The following is a 17864-nucleotide window of genomic DNA, read 5'->3' on the forward strand; positions in this document are numbered from 1 at the left end:
ATGTCAATCAGTCCAGACAACAGGCAAACAACTCTTTTTGTCGAAAATATTGGAAGACTTTATTTCGAGGGCGACGGCGACTTAGAAAACCGCTTTTGCATCTATATCTATCTAGCACCCACCATAAGCTGTTCAGCAAACGCAGACCGCTCATGGCTCTGATTCCGTTAAGCCCACTCGATCAAATAGACGGCGAGAGGTGTGCATAGCGCCCATGCAATATGTTTACAGGCTTGTTTATAATAATTTGAGAAAATTGACTTTAGGTTTATTTTGACAACATCCGACTACGCCCCTAAAAGAAGCAGTTATGCATATTCGTCCACTGAGAGCACTGGAGTGGCGACTGGTTCACGGCCAAGAATGCCATAAATTATTTATTCTTTTAGATCCATGAATGAGCCCCAGTGAAATTCCCTCCCAGTGATTGCCAACTTTATCATAGATTACCGCTATTTTATATTTGTGAATATTGGAATTAGTTTAAATTAGACCTATGTACTTTTACATTCCTCGTAATAGATAACAATTTTTATTTGCATAATGCAGTCTGAATTTGACAAAAAAAAGATTAATAATAAGGCCTAAAAATCATGTGTCAATATTTTGAATCGTGTTTGTTGATGAAATGGTGTGAAGCAAGAGCGATATCGCATTGGCATGCATGTGCTGAAGTGAGATAAAATGTAATCTGCTTTGGGGCCATCCACAAAGTACGTCACGCTCCTGGGGGGGGGGGGGGGTTCCGAGCAGCGTGACGACTCATACAAAAATTTTAAAAGTTTAATACAAAAAGTGTGACGAAGGGGGGAGGGGGGGTTGAGAATCGCCAAATTTTGCGTGACGTACTTTATGGATCTTCCCTTTGTGGTTTGAGCGGGCACGCATTGCCCAGTATTTTTTTTCAATCAATTATATTAAGCATTCCAACCGCATGTAGCCAGGGTTTGAAAGCTATTTCCAGTGGATTTAACTGAGTCACAGTTCAACATCACGTTTGAACAACCCAGATTGAGAAATGCTGCTGTAGATCAGCCGATCACGTCTAATTTATTCTAGGTCCGTGGAGCGGAGCTATAATTTGGAAGACTATCGAAGTTAGGATCAATGCCCTTTCCTAATTTGGATCGGCGACGACAACCTGGGGGATGTGGTAATACGGCGTCGAGTGGTTCTATCCCATTGTATTGTCTATTGCGTTGGCAGGGGTGCAAATCACGCTGACCGCAAAAAGCGTGACGTGCGTGCACTGTGTGTCATGTGGAATAAGATCCCCGCATCAAACGAAACATAACCCATACGTAATCGAATGCCAACAAACACCTCGCTCGCCAGAGGAACGTGACAAAACTGCCGAGCCGCGCACATTCGTCGTGACTTGAGTACCACGGTCCAGTGATGATCGCTCGCCACTACTAACAATCGAGCCAGGCTGGTTTTGTGTAATATTATACTTCCTTTCCCCGCATTTCTCCGTCTCGTATGCAGCAGTCAGTGCCTTCTATCCAAACACCGAGGGAACAAGCGGCACTGGTGAGACAATAAGTCAGTAGGTCATGTGTGCGAATGTGATGTAGGGTATAAGTGCCGATGACGGCGACACAAAGGTGCTCCAGACGGAATGGGTTCCACGACGACTACATACTGATGGCAGTGATGCTGATCTGATGGTAGATTTATACACGTGGGAAACTGGGAAACTGGTCGGCCGATGCGGACTCCAGAGAAAGAAAAGAAAACGAAAGTTTTCGATGATGGTGCGGGATGTTGTAGATATCTCCAACGAAAGTGGAAGTTGACGAGAGCTTATACGGAGAGGTTAATGAGCTTTTGAGAAGATAATTGAATTTTGTGAAGAAGTACCAATGACTGGGTGTAACTTTTATTAAATTCACACATTCCACATCAATTTTGAGTTTATGTGTGATAATAATAAAATCCATTTTCCATCTCACGTTTCCATTATTTCGACATAAAATAAAAGCAATTTTCCCTTTAAATCGTTTTGCTCACGTCTTCTTCTTTGTTAACATAACATCCCTTACTGGGACATTTTTGCCTCGAACCTGAGTACTTCCACAGTTATTAATTGTGAGGTTTCTAAACCAGCTAACTTTGTTCCATTCGAATATCATAAGGAGAGGCACTTCGGGAGCAGGGGATCAATATTTGAGCTTCGCTTAACAATATACAACCCTTTGTCAACAACTAACTGACAAACGCACTTCGCAACAAGCCTTTATCAGAACCCGAACACAATATGACAAGAATCATTTGCCTTGCATGCTTAGATATTTCCGAGAATCAGAGGCGCGGCCACGTTCCGAGACGTGGCACAGTGATTCCACTCCATACAAAAGTTGGCAAAAACCTCCAACAGGTTCCTAAATGATCCTTTTTTGATTTATTTACATAACTTTGGGTCTAATAAACTTTGCTGGATCATTTGTTAGGTCCTGGCATGTTTTTAGGAGTGGAGAAAAGGAGGGGAGGGTACGTACACCTGTGTTTCGAATACTAGCAGCGGATGGCGATTTTCATACAAAATGGTCAATTTTGACAAGCTGTAACTTTGCTCCCCGATGACCGATTAAGCTGAAATTTTGGCAGTGAGCTACAAATATGTTGAAATTGTTATATATGTACTACGTTGGATATTTTCGACCCACTAGTCAAAAAAATACACTCTAGTTAAATTGTTCAAATTAACAGCAGTTTTCATAAGAAAAGTATTAAAAGCATTTTAGTGGAATATCTGCACTTTTCAGGAGACGAGCTACTACTATCCCATTTAATTCCACCACTTGTTTGTAACTTTTCAGATACGTATTTTGACCTCAACAGTAAGGCCGTCTTCAGTGTCTCATACCAACTCGTCATATGGCAGTTAGGAGTTTTTATTTTTGATATGCTGACCAATTCAAATGACTCATCCACAATTATTATTAATATTTGCACTTAGTGTCTCTACATTCAATCAATTGTTTTCCAGATATTTCCAAAACAATACTTCTATTATTTTGATTGATTTGATTTTTTAGTGGTTCAAAATATTTGATGTTTAGTTTAGTTTAGCTATTATGTATACTGTCGTTATACGCATATAGCCAACATGAGACAAATATGCGTGTGACGGCAATATAGATAAAGGGTATAAAGCAAAAGATAATGATTTTTAGAATTAGATAACTTATGGATGTTTATAATGAGTTAATAAAAAATATATATATGTTTAGCTATATTTTTCGTCCATGATTCATCCTCCCTCTTATTTCCCACATTTCTTAATACTTCTTTTTTTCCCTTTTTCTCATTTATCTAAGTTATCACTTTCTTCTTTCCGAACGGAATTTCCAAAATAAATTCGGAGGGAATTTCCGACATTCTTAAATTTCTGCAAGAATTTCTTTGGACATTCCTCCAAGATTTTTTTTCCAGGCTTTTCTTCAGAAAATCCTCAAGAAATTACTTAGAAGATATATTCATAAATTACTTTGGATATTCTTCTAGATATTCTTTTGAAAATTCAAAAAAGGAATTATAAGAAATTCACAAATTCTTTTAAAAATTTCTTCAGAAATACTTCTAGAAAATCCTTCGGAATTCCTTCAGGAATACCTACGGAAATTTAATTAAAAATACTTTCGGAATTTTTTTAGAAGAAATCCTACCAAATTTTCTTTGGAAATACTGCTGGAATTGCTCTAGCAAAAGTTTCTCTTCCAAAAGTTTCTCAAGAAAGCCCTTCGGAAAATCTGAGAAGAAATTCCTTGAATTTCCTCAAAATTTCCCGGAAGCAACTTCATCAAGGAAGTCTTTCGAAAGCTCTTTTCCGGCCATTCGTCCGGATTTCTTTAGCAACTTTTCCAAAAAATCTTTTAGACCTTCGGACATTCCTTCTGGATAATCTTTTAATCATTCATTCGGGAATCTCTTCAGAAAATCATTAAGAAACTCTTCCAGAACTCTTTTGGTTATTTCATGAGAAAATTCCTTCGAAAATTTCTTTACAAATTTTATTTAAAATTCCTGCTGGAAACCCTTTGAAATTTTTGTCAGTAACTTCTCCGAAAATTTATTTTGAATTTCCTATCTCATTTTTTATTAATTTTCCGCAAATTTTTTTTCAACTAAATTTTCCGGAGTTCTTAGTAATTCATCGGAAATTCGTCCAGTGACTCATTACAAAATTCCTCAAAGAATTTCTTCGAAAATCCTTCGCAAGAAACTCTAAAAATACCCTCAAAAATTCCTTTGAAAATACCACCTAAGATTTTTTTTTTGAAACTCTTCCTAATTTTCTTTCAGAAGGTCTTTTAGCAATACTTTCAGAAATTCCTCCAGGTCTTCTTCTTATTGGCATTACATCCCTCACTGAAACATTGTTGCCTCGCAGCTTAACGTTCATTGAGTACTTCTAAAGTTATTAGGTTTTGTAAGCCAAATGCTCAGATGAAGCTCAAAAAACTTCAACGATTAGCGACCATCTCAATTACAGGTGCAATGAGCAGTACACCATCAAGTCCACTAAATGCTTTACTGTACATGCTTCCTCTGCATCAAATTGTACAATTAGAAGCTGAAAAGAGTGATTTAAGGAACAGAAGATCCAAAAACCTCTTAGGGGGTGACCTTCACCTTAAAACTTCAGTTTAAACTCCCTAGTACTAAACAATGAAGACTGAATGGAGAAAAAGTACAATTTCAATCGACTGTTCAAAGTAATTGATCCTGGGCGCTATACATGGTTAAATAGAGGACAGAAACTTCGCTCAGGATCAATTACGTTTTATACAGGCGGTTGAAAACTGAACAACCAAGTGGGAACAGGAGTTACTGGCCCTGAGATAGACATATCGATTCCCATGGGAAGTTGGCCATCCCTATTCCAAGCGGAAGTTCACGCAATTCTAGAGTGTTCTGTAATATGTTTGCGTAGAAATTACAGACACAGACAAGCAGATTTGAATGCACTAAAGTCGACAACATGCTCCTCAAAACATGGGAATGCATTCAGTTCCTCAAAAAATTGTCTTGTCGCAACCAAGTCAATCTATATTGGATTCCAGGACACTGTGGAATAGATGGTAACGAAAAAGCCGATATGCTGACGAGACTCGGATCATCAACTTCTTCTCTTAGTATGGACCTGAAGGTATGGGAATCTTTGAAAATAAAAACCAATATTAGGAACACAACCAATGCCAGGCAATCGAAACGCTTTATCACTCAAAATGTTTCCATGCCTCGCAACATTTTAGAATTATCTAAAAGAGATCTAAGCACTTTTACGGGTCTCATTATAGGTCATTGTCCGAGCCGATATCATTTGAAGCTTATAGGGAAACTTCAAAATGATCTATATCGCTTCTGTGACATAGAAAAAGAAGATTCGGAGCATCTGTTATGTCGTTGTTCGGCAATTATTTTTATCAAGCTGAAAGTTCTTCACCAATGGGCTTATAGAACCACTTGAGGTCGGTAGAACAAATCCCAATTCGGTGGTGCATTTCATTCGAAAAGCTGAGTTGTGTTGGGGAGAAGATGTTAGTCAAACAATGGCACTCACCTCCAATAGCGATACGCCATAATGATATAGCTAGAAAAAAGGGGAATACATTACCCCCATTCCAAACACTGCACGGTCACCGCAAAATACTCTTTTTATGTGTACATTTCACACAATTTTTAGTTTATACTGTATACGTCACAAAATGACTTCTTTTTACTTCTCAATAGGGAGTAGAAAATATGCATTTTCATAAATTTACCATCAACTAAAAATGCGTAAAAAATAGTACCAAACCGTTTTCCATTCGTGTGCTCGCCATTTTACATTTGTGTTATCAAACATTTTGGATGATGAAAAATTCGAGAATTCTTAAGCTAAGGTAAGAATTATTATTTTGAATATACATTTTCCGTTGTGTTTGACAGATTATCTATGCATTAATAGGTATCTATTGCCCGGTGAACGGCTGCTCATCTTTAATTACAAGGTTACGTGGATTAAGTGAAAATCCATGCCTAACACAAGAATGAGGAATCCGGTTCCTCGCGGATGCACCGACTGTGATCATTCCTGCATGCTTCAAGCGTCTGAAACACATATAAAAATGTCACCTGCAAAAACTCCAGCCACGATCGGGCGTTGATTATTCTTCACATCCGGAAGACAAAGGTTTGGAATTTAAAGACAACGTTTTTACAACGAAGGATGAAGGAATCACGAATCCGAGATATTTTATCTATTTAAGAATAAAGAATACAATGTTAACTTGTTTCGTTTCTTTTTTTACGTCTAAAATAGTTGGCCTAAAGGAAATTTAGCATTTTTGATGAATCAAGAGTCCCGCCCATATATTTGTTTACTAAAAATGCGTTAATTTCACTCATGAGCATATTTCAAGGAGGGATTAAAAGTACGCAATTTATGACATACAGCTCTAATACGCATTAATGAGTAAAAGAGTTTTACCCATTTATTGGGTAGTCCCAGTTGGTCTCTGAAATGCGTATTTTGTACTAATTATTGGGTATTTTGCGGTTACCGTGTGCGGGGAAAGTGGATAATGTGCTGTCCCTGCCGTCCAGGTTTTATTTCGATACCTATAAATCTCGATATGTTCCTCCTTTGTTGGACGAATGAACGAATATACATGAGGTGTCGAACCTTTTGTCCGAATGTCTTTTGGCCGAACTATTGAAAAACATATCTTAGATTGTGAGTAAAGACAAGTGAGTAATGGAAAGTATGTAGTGAGAATTACATAAAGTGTAAAGCGAGAAGTGAGGAATGAGACATTTTCCCATCTCATAATTGGAAGTGAGAAGTGAAGTGACAAGTGAGAAGTGAGAAGTGAAAAATGAAAAGTGAAGAGTGAGAAGTACGAAGTGAGGAGGGAAAAAGAAGAATTGAAAATTGTGATATTTTTCCTTATTATTCTTCTCCATTATTCCTTCTACCTCTTTCTCTGTTTCTTATTCCTTCTTCTACTTTTTCCTCCTTCCTTTTTTCTTTCTCCATCTTTCTTTTTTTCTTTTTCCTTCTTCTTTTTTTCATCCTCTTTCTTCCTTAATCCTTCTTCTTTCTTCTTTCTTCCTTCTTTCTTCCCTTCTTTTTTCCATCTTTATTTTTTCATTTTCCTACCGCTTCTTTGTTCTTTACTTCCATCACATACTTCCTTCATATTTCTTTCTTATTTCTTCTTCTTCTTCTATTTCTTCTTTCTCTACCCTTCTTCAATTTTCCTTCCTTCACGTTTCTTTTCCTTTTTTCATCTTCTTTCATATTTTTTCCTTTTTTCTTAATCTTTTTACTTCTCCCTTCTGCCATTATCTTACTTCCTTCTTCCTCTTTCTTCTATCTTCTTCCTCTTTCTGCTATTTTCTTCCTTCTATTTTCTTCCTTCTTCTTTCTTCATTCTCCCTTCTTTCTTCTTTCTTCTCTTATCCGCCTTCTTCCTTCACTTCTAGACATTACGCTTCTCACTTTCCAATTATCATCTCACTTCTCATCCCTTCTGCTGTTTTCTCACTACACTCTCTTACTTCTCATTTCTAAACTATCACAACTCACGTCTCACCACTTGCGTCTCACTTTCCATATCTCTTTCTCCATTACTTACTTCAAACAAATCATTTATCACTTCTCATTACTCATTTTTCTCAACTCTTTACTCACATCATGACTTCTCATGTTCTCATGTTCACTATTCACTTCTCGCTTCACTTAATAAAGAAACTAATTTCAACTATTCGGTCAAACGGTATTCGGCAAAGTTACCCTTTGGGCATTCCTTGGAAAGCGATTCCGTAACTTAATAGAATGTTTGAATAAAATTTTCTCAGAGCAATAACAGTTTTGAATTAAATTATCAAATAAAAATAGCACCACCAAGTTTTATATAAACATTTTCAGAAATAATTGAAATTATAAACAAATAATCGTAATTTCAGTTAGTAATGTAACATTCTGTTTCACAACTTTTCAGCGCATTACATTGATATTAATGTGGACCAATTGCATTCAACCCTTAAGGGCGCTAAACGTTTTTTTAGAAATTGTCGAAAATATTTTAACTTAAATAACCATAAATTCATTCACATCACAGAAGGCTCGGCAAGATCTCTTTTATAAGGCGACAGAAACATAATAGCCTCAATCTTGTTCAGATGCACATTACCTGCCCGAACAAATTGATGAATGTACTTCTTTCCGTCGATAAGCTTACTCTTTTGATGGTTTTGTTAGATGACAATACTATTTTTGTGACCGTGCGACCGTCAACCGACGGACTGGAGGTCAAAATTAGCTGAAACCTTTGTGAAAAAGTAATTATGAGAATTTCTAAATTTCGGGTAAATCTTTTATTAGTGTGAGTAGTGACTAAAACTAACTAAAAACAAGGTTTTTAGCGAAAAATCTAGAGAGTTTTGAGAGATTCGCCTGTTCTCCGGGCCCTTATTCCTTAGAAAACCTTTGGTTTATACTTGCTCGTTGGTGTTATAAAAAGGTAAACGATTCGAAAACATAAATATGATAAAATTTCGTTTTTGTTTTCGTATTTTGAGCCGAACACTTTTGAAAAAATATTCTGACAAAAAAAAAATTGTTTTTGAAGTAATTCTACAGAATGACCCGTACTGTCATCTCAAAATACATTATCATGTATTTTTAAGATATGTATGCTAAAATATTAATAAAAATATTGATGGAATACTAAAGTGGCGCACCTTTTTTTCGTGATTTTCTTTATCGTGTAAATGGTCAACATTACTATCAATGTAATGCAATGGAAAGTTGAGAACAATTGAGCTTACACCATGAACTGAAATTACCGTCATCTGTTCATAATAACAGAAAATATAAAATAAAAACTTGGTGGTGCTTTTTATTTCGATTAGTGTACTCATCACAATTGAAGGTCAAGGTAATATGGGTTTTCAATTCACCCCATTGCACCAGGGTAAGTGGAAAAACTACTCCTTAAAAGTCGAAACCACTTTTACAAATTTCAAGGGATTGATTGAAATAATGCATAGTAGGGTGGTTAAAAAATCGATTTTGCTCCACAACGCCCATTCCATCACACAAAAAACAAAAATGGTTTTATTAAAAATTTTGAACTTTTATTCTGAAAACTGTTTTGTTTTCTTTGAAATGAAAGTAAAATTGTTTGAAGTAAATGTCTTTTATTGGATTTCAAAGTGTTATTCACCTTAATATAGCTTATATTCAAAAGTTCATCCTTTCAAAAATAAAACTTTAGAACTGTCAATTCACCCACAAAAAATTGTACCGCTCAATGTGTCAAACTCGTTGACGAAAACGGTAGAGCAGAAGTTTACCAAAACAATCTCTTCGGTGCTTATACTTTTTTTTAAAATATATTTAGATAAATAGTTTTAAGTGAAAATAAAACCTTCAGCTAGATTGATATACCCGAGAATATACCTGAAGTGGTGGATTAGGTTCTGATGCATGAGGTAAGTCGCAACCCCCATCAGTAAAGAAAATGCGTTTTTACGAGCACATGAGGCTTTTTCCAAGCAGATTACGGGACGTCTAATGGCTTCAATTTTGATGGAAAGCTGTATCAGACCGGACGGTTTTTGTTCGGAATCGAACGATTGGAAACCCGGAGTTCGCCAATCGGACCAAGAAGTAGAAGATGGGCGTCACATTAAAACATCACAAAGTAATTGCTGGACCATGTTTTGAACGATGGTGAATATTTACTTTTTCATTTATGGTTTCTATTTCTCGATAGGTAAATTCAAAAAATAAGTAGAGGGAAGCGCATCTCGACGGACGTCTTCTCCAGTGACTAAAAGATCGACGACAAAAACAACCCTATTCATCTATCCATGTCCTGCAAACCAGGCCAACTTAACAACAAATACTCACAATCAAAAATAGAATGAGAATAAACTAAAACAATTACGATTAAATAAAATTTTAAAAGAAAATGAACAAAAATGGTTTGGGAGGGTCGTTTTGAGGCTGAGAAAAAGTTGATTTCCAAATGAAAATATATCACTTTTTCTTATTTGAATCTGACAGTTGTACAGTTTTATTTTGAAAGTTCAAACTTTTAATTTCAGAGTTGCATGTCACTTTTGAAACATTGCTGACGCAAAAGTTGCTGTACTTTTATTTCAAACATACGCAACTCTCTACGAAAAAGAACCAACGAAACTTTTTATTTTAACCAATGGATTTTTTTATTTTATTAACGATTTTTCTTTCTGTGATTGTGACTTAGATAAACGTCACATTTTTTCCAAGGACAATTCATTTATCGCTTCTATGCAAATTGTCGAGCTATGCAAATTGGGAAAATAAAATAGAACCCAATTGTTCTATAAAAATATGATTTATTGGCAAGAATGATCTTATGAAGTAAATTAGACTGTATAAATTTGGTACAGGTTTATCATATTAAAGCCCATTTTTCGTTATTGAAAAAGTAGCGTTTGTAACACGTTGCAAAACTCGATTTTTTCAGCCCTCGTAGTATTTATCCAACTCGGCAAGCCTCGTTGGATAAACATACAACTCGTGCTGAAAAAATCATCTTTTTGCAACTAGTTGCACAAACTAATATTTTTAACACGTTTTATAGAATAAATGCTTATTTGTATATTCCTATGAAAAACTTATTCAGGCACATCACGCAGAACCTGTTTACATTCACCTTATTGAAGTATTGGTGGCCAAACCTTACTTGTTGTTCACATTCTAATAAAAGTGATTGTATCGAGATCGGTTTAACATAACTGCTCGAAAACAGGCTAATTTTCACTACATACCTTTTAGTGCACCCACACATACACAAATACACATTTACAAACACGGGTATGTGCCAAAAACACACGATCAGACCTGATCAGACCGATTAAACTACTCGAGCTGAGTCGAATTGTATTTGAGTTTGTATACCACAACACTTCTAACGGAAAATAGGTTCTGGTGTCAAATGAGAACCTTTCAGTAAAACTTAGTTATAGATACGGCTAAACATCGAATCCAATGATCGGGCGCAGATTTGCGCAAGTCGTCAATGTGATATCCTAAAACTAGGCAAAAAATGCTACAAAATGATATAGTGAACGACCATTTTAGCCCTTTCCTTCCTAGTTAAAAATCAAATTGAATTTTAATATTAATTTCCATACATTTTCTATGGGACAAGAAAAAACACATCAAAACAGCTCAACTTAGAAAGATCCTGGTAATCTCATTTTTCATCCAATATTTTTGAAATTTTTTCTGATGATTCTCGAAGTATTATAGAAGTCGGGAAATATGAAATAATTGTGATACCAGAAAACAAATTGTTTTGGGTTTTTGCCATCGCGAAATCACTGTGCGTGGGTAGGACAAAACTGGATTATTAAATCTATAGAATACTTTCATAGAATTTCAGCGGCTTTCCGCAGATCCTCTCGAATTTCAAAAGATTTTTTCGGACATCCTCAGGTGAGTTATAAAACTCCCTATGACTATTAAGACAATTATTGGATGGTTGTAAGCAATTGTCAAATCTCCAGAAACATCGCTTTGATCTACCAGTAAAGCTTATGATCGTCCAAGAATCTTTAAAGGTATTCAGTACTATTTACGGGATTTCAGAAATCTCAAGAGTAATGTTACTCCGAATCTCGGACCTTTTTCTTTCTGACTTCTAAGATTTCATACAAACGTAGGTATATTTGTGATTCCTACAGATTCCCATAAACTCTTAGAAGCTTTCAGTATTCTTCTCCTCATAGGCTTGCTACCAGACATCCGGATGTGCTACAATCATCATAAACTGCTTCATATTCGCATATTTCTGCGATTGTTCTCCCATATTTTTGTTTAGTCTCTCAACTTTTAGAGACGAGTGACTATCGCTTCTGCTTTATAGACAGCAAAGTCTACAACACATAATGACTACATAGCAGAGATGCATCTGAACACGAGAACGTATGTTCATGTTCAAAACGTTTTGAACACTGCACACTGTTCAAGAGCACTGACCTAACTTAGCAACTTGTATCTTAGGAAAACAAATTCAAGCGACGGCATGCTACACATTTTTCGGCTAGTAATGGAACACGTGGGCATCTCACGGATAGAAATCAAGCATGCTCGTATGTTTTTGCATAGTTCCAAATCTAAGGAATCTTAGTTACCATGATCGTTTTGCTTGCGTACCAACCCAGTGCACACTGAACTGTGTTCAGAGTTCAAAACTTTGAACACCAAGGCACGCTCTTGGCTCATGTTCTGTTCAGGATGCATCTCTGCTACATAGACTACATCACTTTTCTAAATGAATCCTCGATCTAAACTTCTGTTCACCTACCTTACCGAGTTAACGAAATTTCTTTTCTGTGGTATTGTGAGGATGTAGGGGTTTTCCTGGTATCTAGTAGCAACAAGTCGGTTTCAAGTCGGCCCTTTGCACCACCGGGGGTGTACAGGATCCATAAGAAAGTAAGTAATTAGCAACAATAGCTGAACACTAACCTTCCTTTTCTTTCTTAACTGACTGGAGCCGTAGTTAGTAAATACCAACCTTCATTCACTTGGATCGTAGCGCAATTTACACCAGTTCTGACCAGTCACGTTGAAGCAATCATTGACAAGTACACCTAGTCTTAGCTAAGCTAAGCTAAGCTACATCTTTGTTTAGATAATCAACTTTCGATTAATTCACCTGTCAATCTGTCAATTCTTATAAAATTTCAGAAATTATGTGAGCCTCACTGGACTATCAGAAATAATTACGTACTTCCTGAAAATTTTCAACAATTTCATGGAAGAACAGAAATTATTAGAAGTCTCAAGACTTATTGGAAAATCCCAATACATCATTGAGCACTTTTTGAAATGGAAAGAATTCCTCATAGACACTGAGAAGCCTTTCGGAATAGGATTTCTAATTAACAATCCCGGAAACCTCCATGATTGTAGGAACTTCTGGAGGAATTCCTGGAGGAACTTCGGAGGAATTCCTGGAGGAGCTTCGGAGGAACTTCCGGAGGAATTCCTGGAGGAACTTCCGGAGGAATTCCTGGAGGAACTTCCGGGGAATTCCTGGAGGAACTTCCGGGGAATTCCTGGAGGAACTTCCGGAGCATTCCTGGAGGAACTTCCGGGGAATTCCTGGAGGAACTTCCAGAGAGTCCTGGAGGAACTCCCGGGGAATTCCTGGAGGAATTTCCGGGGAATTCCTGGAGGAACTTCTGGGGAATTCCTGGACGAACTTCCGGAGGAATTCCTGGACGAACTTCCGGAGGAATTCCTGGACGAACTTCCGGAGGAATTCCTGGAGGAACTTCCGGAGGAATTCCTGGAGGAACTTCCGGAGGAATTCCTGGAGGAACTTCCGGAGGAATTCCTGGAGGAACTTCCGGAGGAATTCCTGGAGGAACTTCCGGAGGAATTCCTGGAGGAACTTCCGGAGGAATTCCTGGAGGAACTTCCGGAGGAATTTTTTGGAGGAACTTCCGGAGGAATTCCTGGAGGAACTTCCGGAGGAACTTCCGTAACAGAAGCAAGCTCTGTCGACGCTGCGGATTGGAGGGACATAAGGCACAAAGCTGCACGAACCCTCCCAACTGTTTGATCTGTTCCAGCAAAGCTGCGAACAGCAAGCACCCCATGGGGAGTTCGAAGTGCCCGGCGTTTAAGCGTGCTGCAAAATCACAGTGCAGGTACCGCAGCTACACCTGAACCACTGTGATGCAGCCCAGCAACTGCTGTGTCAGACAGTTGCTGAATGGGGGACGGATATCGCCATCATAGCAGATCCTTACCGGGTACCCGCCAGGAACGGTAATTGGGTCACCGATGGGTCTAAAATGGCGGTGATATGGACAACGGGGAAATACCCAGTCCAAGAGTTGGTGTCTTCGACACACGAGGGCTTCGTCATTGCCAAAATCAACGGAGTCTTCTTCTGCAGCTGCTATGCGCCTCCTCGATGGTCGATCGAGCAGTTCGGTCGAATGCTAGATTGTTTGACGGCTAACTTGATGGGGCGTAGGTAGGGTGGTCTAACCGGTAGTACCGAAACCGGTAGTACCGAAACCGGTAATACCGGTATTACCGGCCAATTTTGGGTACCGAAAATACCGGTATTAGAGACGGAAAATACCGGTATTTTCGGTATTTCAAATTTTGCTGTCAGTCTAAAAATCTCGAATAATTTTCACCTACTTTTATCAGCTCAACTGCCTGTAATCGCATATATGTTTCATATAAATAGGAAATCCAGCAGTAAAGCAGTAAAGAGAATAAAATACAACAATTAAATGCGCGCATGAGTAACTTTGCCCAAGTAAGCATCATTGACGAAGTTTACGCTACAACCTAAATCGATCAACATCGTCATTTATCATACCTATTGCTTCTCTTAGCCATCTGTCAAACTGCGAATGACTTTTTCTTCAATGAACAAAGTTGATATCGTCGAGAATTTTCCCGCAATGTATGAAATTGTGAAAAAGGTACGAGCCGTAGTAGTTCTTTTCCGGAGACCACCTGTGAAAAACGATTTTCTGCAAAAATATGTCCGTTCTGAATTCGGAAAAGAATTTGAATTAGTGGCTGATGCCAAGGCACGCTGAAATAATTCAAGCCCTCGAACCTGTTCAAGCTGTTGTGTAACTACTGCTCTGTGAGTTTTGAACTCTATATGAAGCCAACGTGGCGTTTCAATTTACGTTGGAACAATTTCTACCAGTATTTCGATGCTTTTAACTTTTAGCGTATGGGATCTTGAAGCGTCTCATGATTCCTGATGCGATCTTTGAAACAGAGATAACGATTATACCTGACGATCGGTACGAAGAAAATCCCTCTATGATTTTTTTTCTGGTTTGTCGGTTAAAGAACAACTTGTGAAGAGACTGTAGAAGAGTAAAACACTTGCGTTGCTGGTGGCAAATACGTTGACGCCAGGATCCTTGCATACAATCCGTAAGGAATTTTCCTACTATGAATCGGAAGGGATTACTTCGGTTGAACCGAGAGAGGGCATTCTCAGTAGTTGTCAACATTGCTGACAAAATCCAATGCGGTTTGGGAGATGAGTCGCTCAGTATGAATGTCTACTTAAGTTTCGCATTGCCCAGCTCAACAAGCAATGATTTTAACATTTGAAATTTGTCAACAAATATTGTTTCTCATCCAAAAGTCCAAAACCAACGTTTTTCTTCTACTGCCTGAAATTTTCACAAAAACCGGTATTCTACCGGTATTACCGGTATCGACTCCATCCAATACCGAATACCGGTATTTGACAAAAATGGCCAATACCGACCACCCTAGGCGTAGGTCGGTGGTAATAGCGGGGGACTTCAACGCTTGGGCCGTGGAATGGGGAAGCCGATCCACGAATCAACGGGGGCTGATCCTGCTGGAATCACTGGCCATGTTGGATGTGGACTTGGCTAATGTCGGTACCAAAAGTACCTACAGCTGGAACGGTGCCGAGTCGATTATCAACGTTAGGTTCTGGAGCCCTGGCCAAACGAGTAGTTCGAACTGGAGGGTAGATGATGGCTACACTCACAGCGACCACCCAAGCAACCAGAAGTTCGGATAAGAAGGGCTATTTTGGCTTAATCAGCTCTTATTTTAAGTAATTTTTTGAATGATGGGAGCGTAAAAGTGAACTTTAAAGTTCCGTTAAGGATGCTTGGAACTTGATGTGAACCATAGTGAACCAATTAGTTCGGTTAGGAGTAAATTTAAGTAAAATCTGAGCTTCTGGTTGCTTGGGCACCTGGCGGTTCGCTACAGTATCGACTATACGACCAGCATTCAGCGGACGGAAGAAGGGGCGAGGCCTAGCCCTCGTATGTGGAAGACATCATACTTCGACGACGAGGTGTTTAAGGAAGCGCTCCGCTGCGAGCCCAATACTTTCGATCTGAGCGGCGAGCAGCTGGTAACAGTACTCTCGCGTGCATGCGATGCCACCATGTCTAGGAAAGTCCACCCTAGGAATGGGAGGCCACCGGCTTACTGGTGGACTCAAGCAATTGCGAACCTGCGCCGCGCCTGCCTACGGGCAAGGAGGCGGATGCAGCGAGCACACACAGAAGAGGAGCGTGCCAAGACACGTGGGGCGATGGCCCCTACAGAGCGTTCTTCAGAGATGGAATGGATCATCGCGGGGCTCTTCCCACGTCATGACCCAAGTCCCTGGCCTCACTTTGTGGAGCTGCCAGGGGCCAGGGTGGCTGACGAGGGAAGAGTAACTGTGGCGGAACTTGCGGGGATTGCACAGTCCCTTAGTGTAGGTAAGGCGCCAGGACCGGATGGTATTCCGAACCTGGCCGTCAAAGCGGCCATTGCTGAGGCTCCCGAGATGTTCAGATCATGCAGAGATGCCTGGACGCGGGAGTCTTCCCTGAAGCATGGAAAAGGCAGAGCTTGGTCCTATTGCCAAAGGTGGGAAAACCACCAGGTGGGAGATCCGTCGGCATATAGACCAATATGCCTGCTTGATACGGTGGGAATGTGCTCGAGAAGACCATCCTTAACAAGTTGTGCGGATGGTCTATCGAGTAACCAGTTTGGCTTCCGAAAGGGTAAGTCGACCGTAGACGCTATCTTGTCGGTTACCAAATCCTCGGAAACAAATCCGCGGAGATAGCTATCCAGCGTAAGAGGAGGGAGTGCGCTATTGTGCAGTAGTTACTCTCGACGTGAGGAATGCATTCAATAGTGCCAGTCTGGCAGCTATTGCAGATGCGCTCCTGCGTCTTGGAATTCCCGAGTACCTGTACAAGATTCTAGGAAGCTGCTTCCAGAATCGAGTACTGGTATACGACACGGAGGCGCGGCGAAAGTGAATAACTTCAGGGGTTCCGCAAGGTTCCATACTGGGTCCGGTGTTATGGAACGTCATGTACGACAGTGTCTTAAGGTAGAAGTTCCCGATGGGCGTGTTAATCGTCGGCTTCGCTGACGATATTACGCTGGAGGTCTACGGCGAATCGATCGAAGAGGCGGAGTTGACTGCAGCCAACTCGATCGCAATTGTGGAGGAGTGGATGAGCTTCACGAAGTTAGAAATCGCTCACCATAAAACTGAGGTGGTTGTTGTTAATTATTACAAGTCAGAGCAACAAGCGTTGATAAGGGCAGGCAACTGCGCGGTCACCTCTGAACGCTCCATCAAACTCTTGGGGTAATGATCGACGATAAGCTCACCTTTGGTAGCCACGTCAATTACGCCTGCAAGCGTGCCTCCACAGCTATAGTGGCATTGTCCCGGATGATGTCTAATAGCTCTGCGGTTTATGCCAGCAAGTGCAAGCTTCTGGCTAGCGTTGCTCTGTCCATACTGAGGTATGGGGGGGGCAGCTTGGGGCATGGCCCTGCGTATTAACTGCTACAGAACGAAGTTAGAAAGTACAGGCCATGGTTGCATCAGTCAGTATCTACACCGGTTCGGACACTCGGCCCAGCGAATCGTGGTAAAGTTATCAAACCTGTACACCCTTTGTTTTGCATGGTACCGCTGTTCGATAACTTTCGCGCGATAGGTATCAATAAACGCAGCGGTTCAATAAACTTGGAATTCCGTATACGTGAAATTCACAATATTTTTAGATCTCTGACAAAGTCCACACTCATTTTTAGCCTACCAATTGTGTATCAGACACAAAATATCAGTAACAAAGTATCAGAAATAGCTCTTGTCTGATCCATTTTTATATCGCAATGTATGTCAGAATTGAAATATAAGACGTGAGAACTTGTAAAAGAAATAACAAGTGAATTAAAAAAATGTCTTTGAATCTTTATATTACTACTTACTTTTATTACTCGTCAAAACAAATTTTTATCGTTT

The 17864-nt window shown here is 39.4% G+C and overlaps 1 protein-coding gene across 4 annotated transcripts in view; it reads left to right on the forward strand.

Moving 5' to 3' along the window:
* Nucleotides 1-17864, forward strand: part of LOC134227175 (calpain-11-like) — a 346875-nt gene that overhangs the window by 210889 nt on the left and 118122 nt on the right. The gene's annotated exons all lie outside the window — the stretch shown is intronic.

Source organism: Armigeres subalbatus, chromosome 3, assembly GCF_024139115.2.
Source record: "Armigeres subalbatus isolate Guangzhou_Male chromosome 3, GZ_Asu_2, whole genome shotgun sequence".
NCBI lineage: Eukaryota > Metazoa > Arthropoda > Insecta > Diptera > Culicidae > Armigeres > Armigeres subalbatus.